General features: G+C 35.7%; 1 protein-coding gene and 1 long non-coding RNA gene across 4 annotated transcripts in view; one reads left to right on the top strand and one right to left on the bottom strand.

Annotated features, from left to right (window-relative positions):
• Positions 1-4,745, bottom strand: part of BACH1 (BTB domain and CNC homolog 1) — a 28,301-nt gene extending 23,556 nt beyond the window's left edge. Inside the window, exon 1 of one of the 2 annotated variants that reach the window (XM_007431657.3) lies at positions 4,605-4,745. The gene's annotated coding sequence lies outside the window, so the exon portion shown is untranslated. Of the gene's footprint in view, positions 1-4,362; positions 4,494-4,604 lie in introns of those variants that run through there. The other variant, XM_088144620.1, reaches the window with a different exon arrangement.
• Positions 4,746-4,893: 148 nt separating this feature from the next.
• LOC148215128 (uncharacterized) lies at positions 4,894-14,524 on the top strand. Of its 2 annotated transcripts, none has more exons than XR_015796787.1 (3): positions 4,894-5,262; positions 11,517-11,536; positions 13,808-14,524. It is a non-coding gene; the product is annotated as an uncharacterized LOC148215128 (long non-coding RNA). The 2 variants fall into 2 exon arrangements; XR_015796786.1 differs by having other exon boundaries at positions 4,894-5,277.
• Positions 14,525-18,970: the final 4,446 nt, after the last annotated feature.

Below are 18,970 nucleotides of genomic sequence, written 5' to 3'. Positions count from 1 at the left end.
GACCTTGAAATGCTTCTTACGAAGCCACTCCTTCGTTGCCCGGGCGGTGTGTTTGGGATCATTGTCATGCTAAAAGACCCAGCCATGTTTCATCTTCAATGCCCTTGCTGATGGAAGGAGGTGTTCACTCAAAATCTCACGATACATGGCCCCATTCATTCTTTCCTTTACACAGATCAGTCGTCCTGGTCCCTTTGCAGAAAAACAGCCCCAAAGCAGGTTGTTTCCACCCCCATGCTTCACAGTAGGTATGGTGTTCTTTGGAACTCAGCATTCTCTCTCCTCCAAACACGACGAGTTGAGTTTAGACCAAAACGTTCTACTTTGGTTTCATCTGACCATATGACATTCTCCCAATCGTCTTCTGGATCATCCAAATGCTCTCTAGCAAACTTCAGACGGGCCTGGACATGTACTGGCTTAAGCAGGGGGACACGTCTGGCACTGCAGGATTTGAGTCCCTGGAGGTGTAGTGTGTTACTGATGGTAGCCTTTGTTACTTTGGTCCCAGCTCTCTGCAGGTCATTCACTAGGTCCCCTCGTGTGGTTCTGGGATTTTTGCTCACCGTTCTTGTGATCATTTTGACCCCACGGGGTGAGATCTTGCGTGGAGCCCCAGATCAAGGGAGATTATCAGTAGTCTTGTATGTCTTCCATTTTCTAATTATTGCTCCCACAGTTGATTTCTTCACACCAAGCTGCTTGCCTATTGCAGATTCAGTCTTCCCAGCCTGGTGCAGGTCTACAATTTTGTTTCTGGTGTCCTTCGACAGCTCTTTGGTCTTGGCCATAGTGGAGTTTGGAGTGTGACTGTTTGAGGTTGTGGACAGGTGTCTTTTATACTGATAACAAGGTCAAACAGGTGCCATTACTACAGGTAACGAGTGGAGGACAGAGGAGCCTCTTAAAGTAGTTACAGGTCTGTGAGAGCCAGACATCTTGCTTGTCTGTAGGTGACCAAATACTTATTTTCCACCATGATTTGCAAATAAATTCTTTAAAAATCAGACAATGTGATTTTCTGGATTTTTCCCCCCATTTTGTCTCTCATAGTTGAGGTATACCTATGATGAAAATTACAGGCCTCTCTCATCTTTTTAAGTGGGGGAACTTGCACAATTGGTGGCTGACTAAATACTTTTTTGCCCCACTATATATCCAGGTTCAAAACTGAATCCTGAAGTACACTCACTTTGTGAACCTGATTCTTTAGCAGGAGCATAACTTCATTCGGCCCAAATTGAAAATTTATTCCATTGTGTTGACCCTTTTTCTTATCAAGATTAAGTTTCTATTTCCCCATACAATCCATTACCAGCAGACTAATTCTAAACTGGAACAAGTAATTTGTGTTTAATGGTAAAACAGAATTGGAAGCTAAATAAATATAAAGGCAGATAGCATCGGACCATCAAATTACAAGTAACTACTTCCAGCTATTCATGCACATGTTGAGCCTTATGTATAAAATGTAGAACCCTCTGAAACGGAACTATTTTTCACTGAAACAGAATCTTTGGCATCAACTTATAAAATTAGTCCTCTAATAAAGCTGGCTCCCTATCATAAATTTTCTCTCAACCAGGCAGTTTAGAATAATACTATAGTTTACAGTCCTGAAGGCTGTTGAGACATCTAGAAGAGCCAACAGTATTAAATTCTTCTTGATTCCAACACAGAACATAGGTTCAGAACTCTCTAAACTTAGGTGTTACCAGATGCTGTAGCATTTTTTCTCAAGTATGGACTTGTGGAGACTGTCTATACATTTGGAGCCAGGAAGGGGTCAGAATTTTTTTAAAATCAAAGATCTTACTACCTCTTTTCTGAGGCAGGAAGGAATGTTTTCGATGAGGAACTTACCACTATTTGCATTTACCCATCCAATCCACCTAGTGACTTTTAAAAGCAAAAAATAGCAATGGTCAAGCACATATATAACTGGTCTCAAGAACCTTGAGGACATCTTCATGCTGTATAAGCAGTAAAGTATCAACTGGACAATAATAAGCTAAAATCACATCCAATTTTTTTTTTAATCAGCCCAGCAATCCACTATAGCATGGATACAAATTATTTTATTACAAAGTGGTATGAAATTTGATCATAATTATAATGAAATATAAAATATAATAGGATGTTGACTGCTGAAAAGGCTATAGATGACTAGTGTGCTCGAATGGAGAACAGCAATGCCAACAATGGGTCTTAGAAGGACCCTATCCTGTATTTGGTTCAAGTCATACTATTTACTTCACAGTCTCTAGCTCCCTTAAAAATTTGATCATATCAAGTAAAAGAAAGAGCTCATAAATTATTGTCAATTTCCTGGGGCACTTCTCCATTTTAGAGGTAAATAAAATGACAAGTAAATCCTCAAGAATCAGCAGGAAGCCATTCACATCCAACAGCCTTCTGGGAAAACTATCCTCTTGTTGTTGCAGTCTTGGAAATCTTAGTAAATTTAAAGCCCACAGATAATCTGTTAATGATTACAAAAAAATCCTGCATACACAGATCATTATTTCTATGCCAGCCAATGCAGAAAATCAAATACTATGTGTGCCCTATGATTTTGTATTTTGTGATTTTATGATTGGACTTGGATTTGCCCTTGGTACCATTATTTTATTATTTCATTATTGTGTTTTTGTTTGGTTTTAATACTATGTGCATCATCCAAATGTGCAATTATGAGATGCACAGCAATATAAATTGATATAATAAATAATAAATGGGATATTCTAAATGGAATAGACTCATGACTGTCATGAAGTCCATGAAATGTTGGGCCACTCACAAAAGGATGGCTACCTTTTATGTTGAAATCACTCAAAACAAATCCTTTGCTTTCAGATTATTTTGTCTCGCTTGGGATGGGAGACTGTTTAACAATGAGGCAGGTGGCATATCAACAAAATATGTCTCAGGCACCCACCTTCAGATACACTTATTAAAAAGTGGAATATGGGGCAAATGGCCAGAACAGAATCACAATAAGCCACAACACCTCTGCCATTCTGCTGGCCAGGTTTTGCTTGCTATGTTGCTTGGTTAGCAAATTGCTAACCAATTTGCAAAGTTAGAAGATATAGTCCCCCAGTATCATCCATTCAAGTCTCCGTGATACAACAACAAATCTTGAAAGACCACTGTTTTCACATTTATCAACCTGGTATTCAATAGCAATCCATGCAACCCAAGGAAAGGATTGCTAAGGCCACCCTAGCTGTCCTAGGATTTTTTTTTTTTTTTTGGTAAGCACCATTTTATGTATGTGCCAAGCTAAGCAAGTTATTTAAATTTATTGATTTGTTTCAATAATAACAAAATATAGGGAACATTATTCAAAATACAGTTCGTTTGTCAGAAGTAAATGCTTGTTTCAAACTGCTTAAAAGAAATACAGAAAAGTACAGAAATGCAAGGAAGAAAGAGGGCCCCACTTATTATTTATCTTGACATATTTTCCATGAATCTCTTACTTTTTTACAGAACATACTGAAGCTTTCTGATACAAGCAATGATCATATACATTAATCTCTGACAGTCTCCACTTAGTTATAAATCAAGTGGTCATATCTCCATGTCATACCAGGTCTATTGTTTTAGACAACCACATTTCATCTAGACCAAACAGATTTTCTCCCACTACAGATAATTTTTTCTACTTTCTTCATAGTTTAATTAAAGCACACATATTCTTATATCAGTTATTTATATAGATCAATTTCCCAGAAGCATCTCCAAGCTCCAGTCCCATTATACAGTGCTCATTTAATATGCTGGTATTTCATTTCATTTCAAATTTTTAAGAAAAAGTGTGAGGCTTAAATTATTACTTCTTTCTGTAAAGAACAATTTCTGTTCATGCTAAATACACCTCCTTGGAAACAGAAGAATTCTTCTGTAAGAACTGAAACTACAGTTTAGGATCATGCCCATCAAAACTAATTTGATCACATTCTTCCCAAAGCAAGTCGAAGTTTTGTTTACACAGTGATTTGCACTAATTCTCTGGTTACAGGACGGCAGGTTTACCACTTCTTTCCTCAGGTTGCACACAAAACAGTAACCAATCTGCTTCTTCTATAGCCAAAAGGACTCCTTGTAAATCCCTACCGCAGTTATGTTAACAGGACTAGAATACATATTCCCATCAGTTATCTCTCAGCAGTAACAATGTTAACTGAGAGTTAACTGTGGTAACTCAATCCTGACGCTCAGTTCTTTATATTAACGCTCTGTCATAGAGCCCACTAGTGTCATTGCTCCCATCGGGCATCCAAAAGACCACAAATGCGCTTTAAACCTGTACCATCCCCTCTGCTCAAAGCCGCCTCTCCCTGCCACACGACTCACGCTAAATCTTCCCATTCTTCAGCGGGCCCCAGTGGGGACGTCCTTTCCCAGCCAGCCGAGGAGGGGGCACACGGACAGGGCAGTAATCCTGCGATAACATGCGCGCCTGCGCTCTACTGGTCCTCTCCTCCCCCCCCCCCCCGCCCAAGTCATCCAGGGAACCCACTCTGCCCGCGCGCGAAAACCCTACGTCCTCCCCCACCTCTGGCCCAGCCCGAGCTCTCCAAGCGAGCGTTACCCACCTAAACACTCCTCCCCGGCAGCTCCGCCGTGCCTTCGCTACGCTCTCGGTCAACCGACTATAGTCAGGTGACAACATCACAGCCTCCTCCACCCTCTCCAACCCGATTGGACGCAGATTCCAGCTGACATCACTATTCTCACTTCCTCCCTCCTCTTTCCTTTCCTTCCTTCCTTCCTTCCTCCCTCCCCCCGGGCGTAAAAGTTCCCCGCCTTCGCCGCATGCGCGCATGTGCCTGCTGTTGTTTCTCTCCTCCCTCCGCGTTTGGCCTTCTGGGCGTGGTTGTGACCTGTAGACGTTTTTGTAAACCGGCAAGATTGCTTTGTTAGCAATCCGTAAGCGCGTCGGTTGGGGCTCTGACTGCTTTGCCTGCCGTTCCCATTGAGAGTTCCCGGCTACTCGCAGCTAACGGAGGAGAATAAATGATAGGGCTTACTTCTGGGTAAACGTAACATTCTTAAGCTATGGTAGCAGTACCTTTTTTCATCTTTTGTGCTCTACGCTGATGTCACTGTCAGTATTTCAATACTGCCAAAGAGCATTAGATCTGTATTTTAGCTTGCCTTTCCAAATACTGTAGGTGCCGAGGCTTGCTCAAATTTCAGGAACTTGAAGTCAACCTATATGACGGCAGCAGATCAAGAGGGAGGCTGATTCCGGTGGGTCCAGATCACGTAAGCTGGTTTGCAGTAGAATGACGGAACCATATTAATAAACAATTTAGAAGATCTGCCCTGAGTAAATTTGTGTTAAACCGGGGTCCCAATTTAAAAAAGATTAATAATTATTGAACAATTATACCACCCTGCCTCTGGTCAGCTTTTGCAGAAGCTTTGAACATAATTCCAGTTCTCACAATTATCAAAATATTGTAAATAAAAATGTGCATACAAACAAACAGAATGAAAGCAATACTCGTTTTTTTTGTAGCAGCAATAAGCTGCAAAACCACTGACAAATGGTAAGTTGAAGATGTATTGCTGTATCTTTTCTGAAAATGTGTTCCAGAGTCTTTGAGAAGGCTTAACTATTTTGTACATTCTGAATTGTTTAAATGAACAGCCAGTGTAATATATGCTGTATAAATAATTTTACAACCCTAGAAAAGAATGCCATGACTAATTTAAGCCTCCATGATCACAGTAGCTCTACTATAAGCATGACTAAACCTGGTTCTAGCTTGTGTGGGTCACTGTGTGGCCCAAAAATAATAAAAGTTTCAACTTGTTCAGATTTCTGCAAGTTAATAAAAAGGTATTGTTTGTTGTATTAGAATGTAAATAAAGAGTTCATTGCCTGCTTCTTTATCAGGAAAACAGCCATAAAAATAAAACTTAGAGGTAATTGACAAAGTAAAAAGAGGAGGGGAAAAAAAAATAAGCATATCTAAAACGAGAGGAAAGAAACTCTTGTAACTTCTTATGAGAAACTAATTTTCATTCTGTAATTAATCACACAGGAACAATTTTGTTGGTGTTTCTCTTTAAAGAAAAGTCATTATCATGTTCAGTTTTATTACATTATTAAATTAAGTTTTAACTGATCATTATCAACTTGTCCACTGAGAGAAACTATATAATAACTCTGTCTTCCATGTTTTCTACCAGAAAAATAACGAATAAGTGATTCAACTGTATCAATATAATATCAGACTTCAATAACTTTTATGTAGTTAGAGCTATTACAAAACTGAACACATTCTAAAGAATTTTCCTATACCATCTTTAATTGAACTATCTATATAATTTTTTTAAAAAAAATGCATCTTATTTCTTCAGAATAAGGTTCAGACTTCTGCACACAAAAGCAGGTTGCTCACTAATGAAACTTGATATTCACGTGATACAGTTATGTGGTTAGATGGAGCCACCTTGGAGAATATGGTAGAATTAATAAAATTTGTTTTCAGTTAGTCCATGAATTAGAAGATGAGGCAGATAAAGTAATGAAAGATATGAGATTTCCATTACGTTGTATAGAGAGAAATAATCTTTAAGGTTTGGTTAACCTAAATAAATAGGGCAGTAAATTCAAAGACCTTTCTAAAGAAAAATAAAGTGTTATGTTATAATTTCTTTCCATTAATTGTGATTTGTTAAATAAAAAGGACTGGACGACATTAGTAATTGACATAGTTTGGGAATGATGCTTCCTTATCTGTTGTAAATTCAGAGTTAGTGTACAAAAGCAATATTTTCCCTAACTGATCAGTGACATCCCTAGCAAATCAGGACGATGCCAAAATGACATGCTCACTTGCATTCTGACAACTGAAGCAATATTTGTTTGATGATATCATGCACATTTTATCATTTGGCCCTTGTTTCACTACAGATACCAGGGTATCTGATACCTATTTGGAAAATGGCTAGAAAACAAAGCTCCTTCTAAATTAATGGTGGCCAGGCCATCAGTGCAGTGGAAGGAGAAAGTAAGTTGAGAGAGAGAGAGTGTGTGTGTGTGTGTATGTAATAGATATATGGAATTTACATGTGTAGCATTTACTGTAGAAAGGAATGTCACAGGTTCTGCAATATGTATCTGTGTCCTACATAAGAATAAAAGAATCCACAAAAATGGATTTGGGAAACAGTATTTGTAACCCTGAGGTTCACTCAGACACCAGCTAGGAAAAAGGTGTGTATCGGGATGAGAAAAGCCAATAGCAGCAGAAACAGATGAAGGCATTGCTGTTAAAATTATAGACTGATTATAGACAGAGCACCTGGAAAGATAATAACAAAACAGGTTTGAATAAACAGGTGGGGAAGACACTAGAAAAACATGTGGCTGCAGAAGAAGTAAATACAGAACTGGAAAAGATGAAGAGGAAGAAAGGCTTCTAATTTTGGCTGCTGAAAATGTACAAACGCAATACTAGAAAATTCAGTAGTAAAAGGATTAATAAAGGTTTCAGTTGAGGCAATAGAAGAAAAAAAAATGGTGGCTGCTGTTAAGAAAATAGAATACCAGTCATAGAAAGTGGAACAACCAGCCATAGCTATTGTTGAGAATATGGAAATGACCACAGAACAACAGATAATGGATTTTAAACAGAAGGAAGAATTGAAAGAGCTCTTGGTTTTTTTTAAAAAAAGCATTGCTTTCAGCGCCAAATGAAATTATTTCTCAAGGGGATGTTGAGAAACCACATGAAATAAAAACAGAAGAAAAAGATGAAGTTGCTGCTAAGTTAAGAAAGAAGGAAGATAAAGTTGATGAAGAGACAGGATTAAGTAAGGATCACTTATGTTAAAAAGATAAAATTATGGTTGAAGAAAAGGAGAGTGAAAAACTGGCTTAGGATATGCTGAGAACTGACAAAAGCAATGTAGGCAGGACATTAAAGAAGTTCAACTTTATCTTGCTTAGGCTTATAGGAGAAGTTGGTGTCAAATCTGAGAACTACATCCAAGTTGTTAAGTCTGTACTTTGGATTTGATAATAAAAAGGTATCCGTATCAGAAGGGATTGAAGAAAGTAAAACTATAGCAATCCCACATCTCTTGTCAAATTGGAAGAAAGTGAAATCTAGAGGAAGAAGATGAAGCTCAGAAATCTAAAACAGAACAGGATGTCAGTGGTGGGAAACAACACTACAGAAAAATGTAAGAAGATAAAAAAACAGAAGAACCAGATATGTAGGAAAATGTTATTTATACTTTATCTGCATATAACATTATTTTGTTTATATCTCATATCCTGGAAGGATAGCAGTGTTAAAGTAGGGGGGGGGGGGGAGAAGATGAAAGCATATTTTGTTAGAAGCAAGTAAAGTTAACTAGCCACCTTCTTATAAGGATGGGCACCCTGAGCTAGGTTTAGAGGAGATAAGTGAAGAGAAGACATGAATGAAGAGTGAAGAGAAAAAGAAGTATTTCCAAAACAAACGTTAGTAGCCTTTTACAAGACAAACTTTAATTCTGTAAATAAGCACAAAGTCTTGCTAGTCATCTCTTCAAAGTGAAACAATTTATAATATTCTACACTATCAGTACATACACTTTTATTATTAAATAATGTTTTAATTGATCAACTTTGGAAAACAGAATATAATATCATCCCCTCACATCTAAGATGCTATGGAAAAGAAAATAATGTTCTAGAAAAGAGAGCTGACCATTTCAATATAGGATCAATTTCAATATATGAAGAATAAGCATATTAAGTTTTGGGTAGGATGGAAAAGATGATACTTCTGATCAATTCTTTTTTTTTTTTTGAACCATGGACATATTGTTCATTTTTCCAAATAGCATACTGTATTAGTCTAGGTATTTCTGGTTTCAAGTACTTCAAAATAAGGTTGCTTGAATAAAAAATGTAATAATAAAGATTTTATTTATTATGTCACAATATGATGAACAAACAAGCAACACCTCCCTCCACCTCCCATATCTAATGAAACACCTTGTCTCCTACTCTGCATAATTCTCTACAGGGAACCCCATCTTTCACTGCATCTGATCTATGTTTCAAAAATCTTTGCCAAAATCATATGTTCTCTGTCCAGTATTATTTTGGTCCAGAATTCCACATAAAATAAAATGTAATCCAGACATGCTGGCTTCTTCCCAATTCATATTCTGTGAAAATTTATATACTGTATGACAGATGGAAAACAAATATATGTGGTCCAATTTAGGTTATATGTTACTCATTATTTAACTGTATTTCAGGTAGCAGTGACATTCTGCTGAAATTAATGCTTTTAATATGCATCTAGGAACTGAGCCTTTGTTTAATTAAATGAAATTATCAAGATTCTAAGCATTTGGAATAATTTAAACCAAAAGTATATTGGCATTAAATCTACTGGCTATTTTGGCATAAATATTTATTGGTATCTCTCATCTCAAAATATTCCAGAAATAGATTTGACATGTCAGTTAATTGTCCAGCAAACCAATAATCTTTTATTTGTCCATGACCAAATGTTCCAAGAATGCCACAGTACATACAGAAGCTTTTTAATTTCAATTGTTAACAAAGGTAGTTGTCTCATTGGTAAAATATTGGCCTAGGTTCAAATCTAATTCAGTCATAAATTCCATTAGTGACATTTTCACTATTTTCACCCAAGTCCTCAAAAAGATTGTTGTGAGGATGAAAGAAAGAACTTTTAGTTAGAGAGAGATTAAACACAATACTAATGTTTAAAATCAACTATTTTACAAATACTACTGTTTGAAAAGTGTTGATATTGATGTATGTCATAGAAATGCTTAGCCATTGTTTGGCAATATATGATTGGTCAGTAAATGTCATCTTTTTTAATCAGTCAATTCACTCTAATCAGCAACCACCCAGCATAGAATGGATATAATGAGACTCTGTCTACTGGAATGCATATTCACTACTTTGCTCCAGAGTATGCCTCCAGCCAAAAACCTTTCTGTCACTGCCAGAAGGAATACAAAGACCCTGAGGTTCTTCTGTGTGCTTGATTCAACCATATCTGTCTCCTTTGTCATGTATTCGTTAGAGAAGGAAATATTGCTATTGTAATAAAGTATTGGACTAAGACTGGGAAGAACCAGATGTTTGTTTGTTTGTTTACTTATTTATTCAGCTTTATCCTGCCATAACCTCACAATTCTCAGTGGTTACAGTGTCACAGTACAAACAACAACAATAAAGCAATAAAACAATATTATATAAACACTATACAATTCAAACTGCAAAAGCAAAACCAAAGTAGGAAGGAAAAATAATAATATCAACAAAAGGCACAGCTGATGCTACTGAAAGCCTCTTTAAAAAGTTTAATAACTTTAATAACTTCCTAAAAGCTGCTAGGAAAAGGGCCAGTTTGATCTTAGTGGAGAGCCCATTTCATAGTGCTGGTGCTCTATGGAAAAGCAGCACCTTCTTGACTTCAGCTCCCTAACATCCTGAAAGGATGGCACAACAAGCATGATATAATGGGTCAGGCTGAATCCAGCAGGTGCCAAGCAATGACAAACTTTATAGGTGACCACCAGAACAACACCAGCTCAAGTTCACACTCAACCCAAACCCTACAAAGCCTTAAATTACCCTTACCTGTGTAGGTATTAAAGTGGTGTTCTCTTCTTTATCCTGACAAGGTTTTGCTACTAATACAATCTGATGCACTTCAAACATTCTAGCTCAGAGATAACCCATTCACTATTTATTGAGGACATGGCCTCATACTGGAGCCTCCTTGAAGAAAGCAAATCATTGAGATGCGTATTGACCCATAAAGGGGAATTAACCCAGTATCTTGGACGCTTCAGGCTAGTCAGGAATGTTTTACTTTCCTGTCCTTGAGCTGTGTCTTCCAAAGCTTTTCTGCTTTCAGCAAGAAGACTGTCTGGTTCTTTCAAATCATAGCTGCCAGGGCTCCAAGCTGATTCGTGGTTTATAGACCTGGATCAGCCAGAAAGCAACCAACTATCAGAAGCAGTTTCGTGTTCTTCTGGAATAGCAGTAAACCAGTATCCCAAAGTAGCCCAACTATCAACTGATAATCCCTTTTGAATGCTCATGTACAAAACACCTGTGCAAAACCAGAGTGAGTTTTGACAATTCTAAACCTGCCAGTCTGGACCTCAGTCCAAACTCACCTTCTTCCCCACCCCCATACCAAATTAAGGGATGGGTGATGGGTGGATGTTTTCCTGCTAGTTGTGATGTTTGGTAGGAGAGGAGTGAAACAAAATCGAGGAAAACATTTATTTCTGCTGTGGCTGTTCTATGAAGTGTTATGGGTAGTTAGTTATTACTGGCATTATTCATGATAAGAAACTCTAACATTTATGTACCACTAAATTTAAGGGACTGTGTGTGTAATGACTTTTAAAAGAATATGTGGTCTTTCTCATGATATGCTAATTGTGCTAGCTTGGAATATTCATCTTGTTTTGTTTTTTATTTTTGTTTTAAGCAGCAAGAAGAAGCAGAATGAAGGTATGTTTTACAATCTGCAAATTTTATGTTTATAGAATACTGTATATAAAAACATCCTTCTCTCCTGACTGTATATTATATTATGCTCTAGCCATTTTCATTTGCACTTTCTACAAATATTAAATGTGGTATACTTTCACCAATGAGATTTGAAAGGAAGAGGAATAAAAAATCCAAATTCCCTTTCATAATTAAAAACAATAGTAAACTGCCAGTGGAGGGAGCTCCAGTGCCACTGTGCCATTTAATCCATCTATAACTGGATTTTATGCTGGAAGGATAATCTTAAAATTAATGTAACTTTAATGGAAAGTCAAAAAGGAAAGAATATAAACCATTGAATGCCAGTCATTATTACTGTTAGAAAATCAAAAGCTATCACTGTGATATTGATATTTTGGCTAGAGATGTAAAAACACTAAAGTATTTTAAGAAATAAATGAAAACTTGGAAGGAAGGATTGTGATTTCTGACAAGCCATTATGGTAGCTAAAACTATTTATATTGGATTATCATAAGCATCATAGCACTTGGACATCAGGATGATGATCTGGTCAGCAAGAGAAGTAGAGAAACCATTCATTTCTCTTTATCAAATGATTAATGTTGATTTTTGATGCTGTAGTGTCTATTAAAGCTGAATTTTCTCATTCTTTATATTTAAAGTATAAAATGCTAAGTTTTGCTGAAGAAATACTGTGAACTATGTTCTAATTTCTTTCTTAAATTGCAAATAGTTGTGCTTATCCTACCTGACTGAAACCACCACTAGCAGCTTACATTTAGCCTGCCAGTTATTGTAGCCTTGGACCTGCACAGACCAAAAAGAGTTGTAAGAGCTTTTCTGCTGTCACCTATTGCTTGGAGTTAATGTTACACCATACTCAATTTGGAACTGCTGCCCTTTGCTGGATCAAGGGTGCAACAACATGTTGGCTTGTGAGGTAGTCACTAAATTAGAAATCCTAGTTTGCTCAGAATATCATGAACTTGCTTGAAATAAACCAAGCTTTGCTTATGTTTGTGGTATACTGTCCAAAATATGCCAGCCCTTGGTACTGTCATTATTAACAGGAAATGCTGCTTGTGGCAGGGATGCAACTAAGGCTAGTAATCTAGTGTATACTTTCTCTATCTGTGAGAAGTAAGCTGAGAGCCAGCCAATAGTTATTAAGGCAGTTGCTATTAGGCCAGAACTGGCACATAAGCACTCAACAACCGCTCGCCTTCAAAGCTACTAAGTACTATGTATAGACCCCAATAAATTGTGGAAAGGGCGGGAAGAATTGGCTATGAGTTTGAACCACTGTGGGTATAAGAGGCACTTGCGTATTTAGACTGGCAGTGGGAAATCAATTTTCATTAGATTTCTTTCTTGTTTGCAATAATGATTCTTATCTAGCCAAACTGTCTATGAGACTTCTGTCAAACCCCAGCCTAGAAAACAAGGAAGTCAATGATTTACCTCCCAGTGTTGTTTGAGGGAGCCTGATACTATGTGAAAGCTTCAGTTGATGAAAACTATGATAAGGAATGGAGATCAGTATCTATGGCCAATCTGGTAACAACTAAGATATGGGAGATTGCAACTTGGAATGTAAGAGAAGTAAATGAAAATGAATTAATGAATGAAAGAAAAAAATGTAGTAGGAAAGATTAAATAGATATGAGGTACCCTGATCTAGTAGGAAAGATTAAATAGATATCAAGGTACCCTGATCTTATAGAGTGGAAGTAATGTATACATGCAAATAAATGAAGAGGTAGATTCAATTATGGACAAAAGGGTTCATAATATATAACATAAACATTATGTTAGATAACATAAATGGATAGGTGGTAGAGTAGAGAAAACATGATTGAATTATTCAGAGACCCAGGAAACAATGAGAATTGTGATTGATAAGTATCTGTTTAGAAAAAGTATAGGTGATTTCAAATATAGTATTCGATTTAAGCATAAATCTATTCATATTAATATGAGAAAAAAGAAATGAATCAAAAAGCATGGCTGATTTGATGTTTATCGTGAAAGAGTGAAAGAATTAGCAAATTATACAATGGTAATGAGAGGTTCTGAATGTGGGACAATTATTACAGTCATGATTGTAACAAAAAAAGTCATGACTCCAAATGACAATCCATTCTTAACAGTAAGTTAATAGACTGAAAACATTTATACAATATTATGATAACAATAACTTTCGTGGACAACTTTTAAAACACCATGAAATAAAATAAATAACTTGTCAATCATTTGTTTCCTTACAGCACAGGCTTTAAGCAGAATTTAGCAATCATCACTAAAATCTGTGAAAGAACTGAGATATAAAATATATCTAATCAGGAACTCTACTAAGAACTGAAGGTATATAAAGGCAATACATGTCATCATAAAATGGACATTACAGCAGCAAATGAGACACAGATTCAACTGATTCTGAATGACAGAGAAAAAGGAATATGTCAGTATCTTCCCTCCAGTAAAGCTGAAGCACTGAATTGAGCTAAGGTGAAACTTTTTGGTACAGTATTTTATAATATCAAGATTTTTAGCCAGGGTGAACTTTGCTTAGGTTTTCCTTTTGAAAACAAAAAAGGTATAAGCATTCTCTCTATATAAATCAATATCCGTTATTTGCCATATTCTAATTTCTTTACTGTGGAAACATCCAAAAATTGTAAGACTAATGTAGACACACCACTATTGTGTAGTTTCACCTCAAAGTGAAGGTATCCAGGAGAAAGTGGGCTATGAGGTCCTCAGGACAGGATGTCAGTTTAAGCCAGTAAATGATCTTGCTTAGCCAGACTCTACTGAAATAAATTCTGTCTCCAAACATTACGAAAACAATGAGGATCCAAAGATAGCTTCAAAAACTTGCATTGAATTGCCTGCAGGACGACACAAGCCTATGGACCATATAACAGTTGGCAATTGCCTTGCCTTGAAAGACCATAATTGCAGAGGAAATATACAAACTCCCATTTGAGTGGGGCGGGGGGGGGGGACTACAATCCTGAGAATTGTAAACACATAACTCTGAGCAGACTCTGTAGTATATACAATACAAGTCCTTAAGGAACGTGAGGCTTGGAAAACAGCACCTAAATATTTACACATGTTAACTGGCTCTATCTTCTGACTGTTAATCTGCCAACCATAAAGAAAATCATGACTTTGGTCTTAGAATAATTAATAGTAAACTTTTCTTCCCAGCAATAAGAGACAAAGGCATCATCAGCGTAGTGGGACCATTCTTATTAATCACACATTGCATATTGCGCTATGACCTAATATGGTTTATTTGGTTTTACCTTAGCCGATCTGTGACTTCACCCATGACTTTTCGTTTAGCTCGGGCTCTGATACCAACAGTGTGCACATTGTGATATTTCCTATGAATTATCCATGCCTTGGTTACATCGTGTCTTGACTGTTGAGTATGCTTTATCTGAAGCTATCTTGAAAAATGTGCAGAAGTTCCAAATGTTGCAAAATGTGGCAACTAGACTGCTGACTGATGCCTGAGCTGCATAATGTCTATACTGAAAAATCTGCCTTGGCTGTAATACATTTACCAGGCATAATATAAGATGATGGTGGTATTAAACTTTAAAGCCCCAAACAGCTTAGACCCTGGCTATCCAACTATCTTTCATTGTGAACAAAAGAAAAAAATAGCAGACAGATGTGAAAACAATTTATCCTCATTTCTATATCAGCAGTGCATTTAAATTGTTCAGTTTCCCAGCCCACCATTAGGATTGTACTGTGAGAATGGAAGCAAGTACTAATTTATTTAACTTGGTTATGAAGTCATCTCAACAAGTAGCAGAAACTGATTTATACTGTCTGGGCTTAGAAACTAAGCAGATCTGGGCCTGGTTAATACTCGGATGGGAAATCACCAAAGAATACTATAGTTGTATATTAAACCAGAAAGCTGCAGAAAAACAACTTTGTACTATTGCTAAAAAGCCTTAAACAGACATTTACAGAAAGTTACCAGGAAATTAGTTCAGCTCAAAAGGTATTTGACATGTTTATGTTTATGCCCAAGTATGTGTGCACAGAATGGCAAATATAATGGTATAACTAATGAGTTATATCTGGAACTAGGCTAATATTTATGATTTTTAAAACTCTGGTCCTTATTATAAATATTGTGGTAAAGTTATTCTGTTATATTCTCTGTTAAGTCCATGAAATTGATGCTCATTTTATTATCTTATTGTATCATAACATTGTTATAGAGCTTTAGCGATATTATATGACACATTATTCTTTAAAAATGGTTCATAAGCTATATGACTGACTATTCCTCATAATGGATTCTTTGTACTGATCTTACTATTTATTCAAGCTGCTGTACCAGAAATACGTAACTGACATAATTCTACTAAACAAAAATGGACCCTTAGGTTATTTATTTATGGATAAACGATACTACTGTACCAATACTCTTAGAAACTGTTTTGTGTCTTCAAATAAGAATAATGTTTTAGTGTGTTCATTTCAGTGACACATGCATTATTCTTTTTCCTCTTTCCATTTTTTTTGAAGTGTTATTTATAAGAAACATTTTTTTTATAAAAAGTGGTAGCTTTATTTTGTTTTTATGAATGACTTTCCAGTTTCTTTAACATTAAGTTTTAGTTGTTCCAGATTGATATTAAATAATGGCAACCCTTAAAATAGGAAAGTGCATAAATAGATGAGAAGCTCCAAAGTTCAAACTGAAATAGTCATTTTGTTTGTTCAGCTGCATGTATCATGGTAGGTCTGAGCTCATTGCATATTTGGTATATTTATAAGCCACTCCACTTAAAACTACTTATCTTTCATAACTATGCATTGTTTAGTATTGGTGATAGAAGAATTATCTTGAACAACTGAAAGAGTGCTTGATTTTTATCAGTGTCTCAACAGTACAAAAGAAATTTCTGTAATTTTTCTGATAGGAAAAGCACTTCAAAGGTAAACCTCCCAGCCACTTTGATTTCACTGGGTCTACTGTAAATATGTCTAAGCTATTTCACAGCTGTGGGGCTCTTGATAAATCTAGCCCATGTCAGTGCTACAAATTATTCCTCCCTCCCTCCTGTTGCACAATCTGGGCAAGAACTATACTTCTTACTTTCATTTTCAAAGATATAGCTTATTTTGAAATTAAGATAATATTTGGTTCAAAACTCTGTTTAGTTTCACACAATTCATGAATTAATGAGATTTGTTATTGGTCATCCTCTAATTGCCAAATCACGATTTAGTACTGCATATGAACCAGCTATTATCTTTTTAGTTCTAGAATACAGAAGATAAATACTGTAGAAGACAGGATTACATTTCGTTTGTGCATTACTTCCTAATGGTTTTCAAGGATGGAGGATGTGCAGTAATCTGACCTGAAGGTTACCAAAGGTTATTTTGAGATAAATTAATAAAAGATGCCATATTTTGTCATTTTCATTGGTTCTACTGAGAAATTGCTTAGAAGTTTCAATCTAACATAGTGAACTTAGTGTATAGTTTCTACTATGTTTTGTCGCACTGCAAGATTGTAATGTTAAGAGAGAAATTAGTTTTGTAACTTCATCATGCAACCTTTTCCTTCCTAAAGTACAATCTTGCATTTCTGCAAGGCAAACCTGGAACTCTTTCCCATTGTTTGAATAATAACATCTTTGACCTTTCTCATACAAATATTTTGGATTAGATTTCTACAAAATCTCTATGATAGCTATATACATCTTGAAGGATGAACCAGATAATGGTTCATTGGTTGATGAAGAAATTTTGCTGAGAAATTATTTCTCTCTTTCATTAAGATTACACTGAGTCAATAAAAATTCAAATTTCGGTCATGACCACACTGTTAGGTAGTACCATGAACACAATTACTTTTTCTGTCTCTTTTTTTTACAAACTGGAAATCTGACTTACTAAAGATTTCCTACTTCCACTACAAGCTATACTTCCCACTTTCTGTGATTCACAGGATCAACCCAATCATACTATGCTTGATGCAATATACACTACAGTAAGGATTGGAAATGTTGCTTTAAGGATTGAAAATACGTAATTATTTACTTAATGGTATTTGTATAACTATAACTTTTTCCATTCTTTTCTTGCTTTACAATAATAAAATGTACATACAAAGCATATAAGCTGAGGGGTACAACATCACAACTGACAAAACATTTAGCAAGATTTAGTTTAGAGGAATGAAAAAGTATTCTGTAGTTTGGCACATAAATATATGAACCAAGAACCAACATTTTTAAATCCAACGTTCTGTAGATTGACTAGGCTGTGTTATGCTACCAATAACTTATTCCAATTATATTCATCTAATTTGGCAAAAAGGAAAATAGTTCTTTCTTAAAGATGGAATGACATACCTTCAATATACCTAAGTCTGGTTTATACAACATACTAGGCTACAATGTTCGTTTGATTTTCACTTAGCATGTGTGATCAGCTCTTTATAAATGATGGTTTATGGTTATATGAAACTACACAGTTTTTGTTTATTCATCACCTATGGTTAAAGAAGCTGCAGCTTACTGCAATCTGTAAATATCCTCCATTGGCAGATTTTCAGTTTATTTATTTATTTATTTAGGACATTTATGTGGCCAATATTTTATCAAACAATACTTTAACTGTCCTTTGAAATGATTGTTGTAACTGTTGGAGAATAGTGACTCTTTTACTAATTAAGCTTTTGTGTTGGAACATCAATCAGAGCTTTCTTCCAGATGCAAATATTAGGCGTGAGAAAGAGACCCAGATTGGGATCATAGTTGAGTAAACCATGAAATCCATCATTCCCCAATATTCCTTTTCCAGACTGTCCTTCCCCATGCATACTATTTACTTAAGAAATGCACACAAATTGTAATCCATGTAATTGTTAATATTATGTTTAATTGATTAGTCAATTGACCATATCAAAATTTAATTGATAAGATTCTAGGAGCACTGTGAATATTCCTGGACAAAGCTAACTTGAGTTATAATGTCCAAATATTTTGCTTTCACATTCCAAAGCATTGTTACCTCAGTTCCAGCTGTCAAAAAGTTATACATATTCATTGCATGACATATATTCCTTCTCCTTGAAATATTTAATAAAATCATATTGAACATTTGCAACTCTTGGAAGAAATAACAACTGAAAATGGAAGAACCACATATTTTAGTATGTGTTATTATTATATTACTATCCAAATCAGTAACCTATCCTATTCACTCTGACTTTATAATTTTGATAATGTTAAATAAATGATAGTTATACATTAAACATTAGATATTGAATTGCTATTAATTTTTGAGAGAAATATTTTACATTTCAGAAGACATGCAATGCAAGTATAATTAAAATTAGATTACATGCATTAAAATTAGATTACATACATTAAATA

This window comes from Python bivittatus, unplaced genomic scaffold (assembly GCF_059951505.1).
Source record: "Python bivittatus isolate LINGU-HERP-01145 unplaced genomic scaffold, Pbiv_v1 ctg000350_np1212, whole genome shotgun sequence".
In the NCBI taxonomy this organism is placed as follows: domain Eukaryota; kingdom Metazoa; phylum Chordata; class Lepidosauria; order Squamata; family Pythonidae; genus Python; species Python bivittatus.
This window is presented reverse-complemented; position numbering and strand designations above follow the sequence as displayed.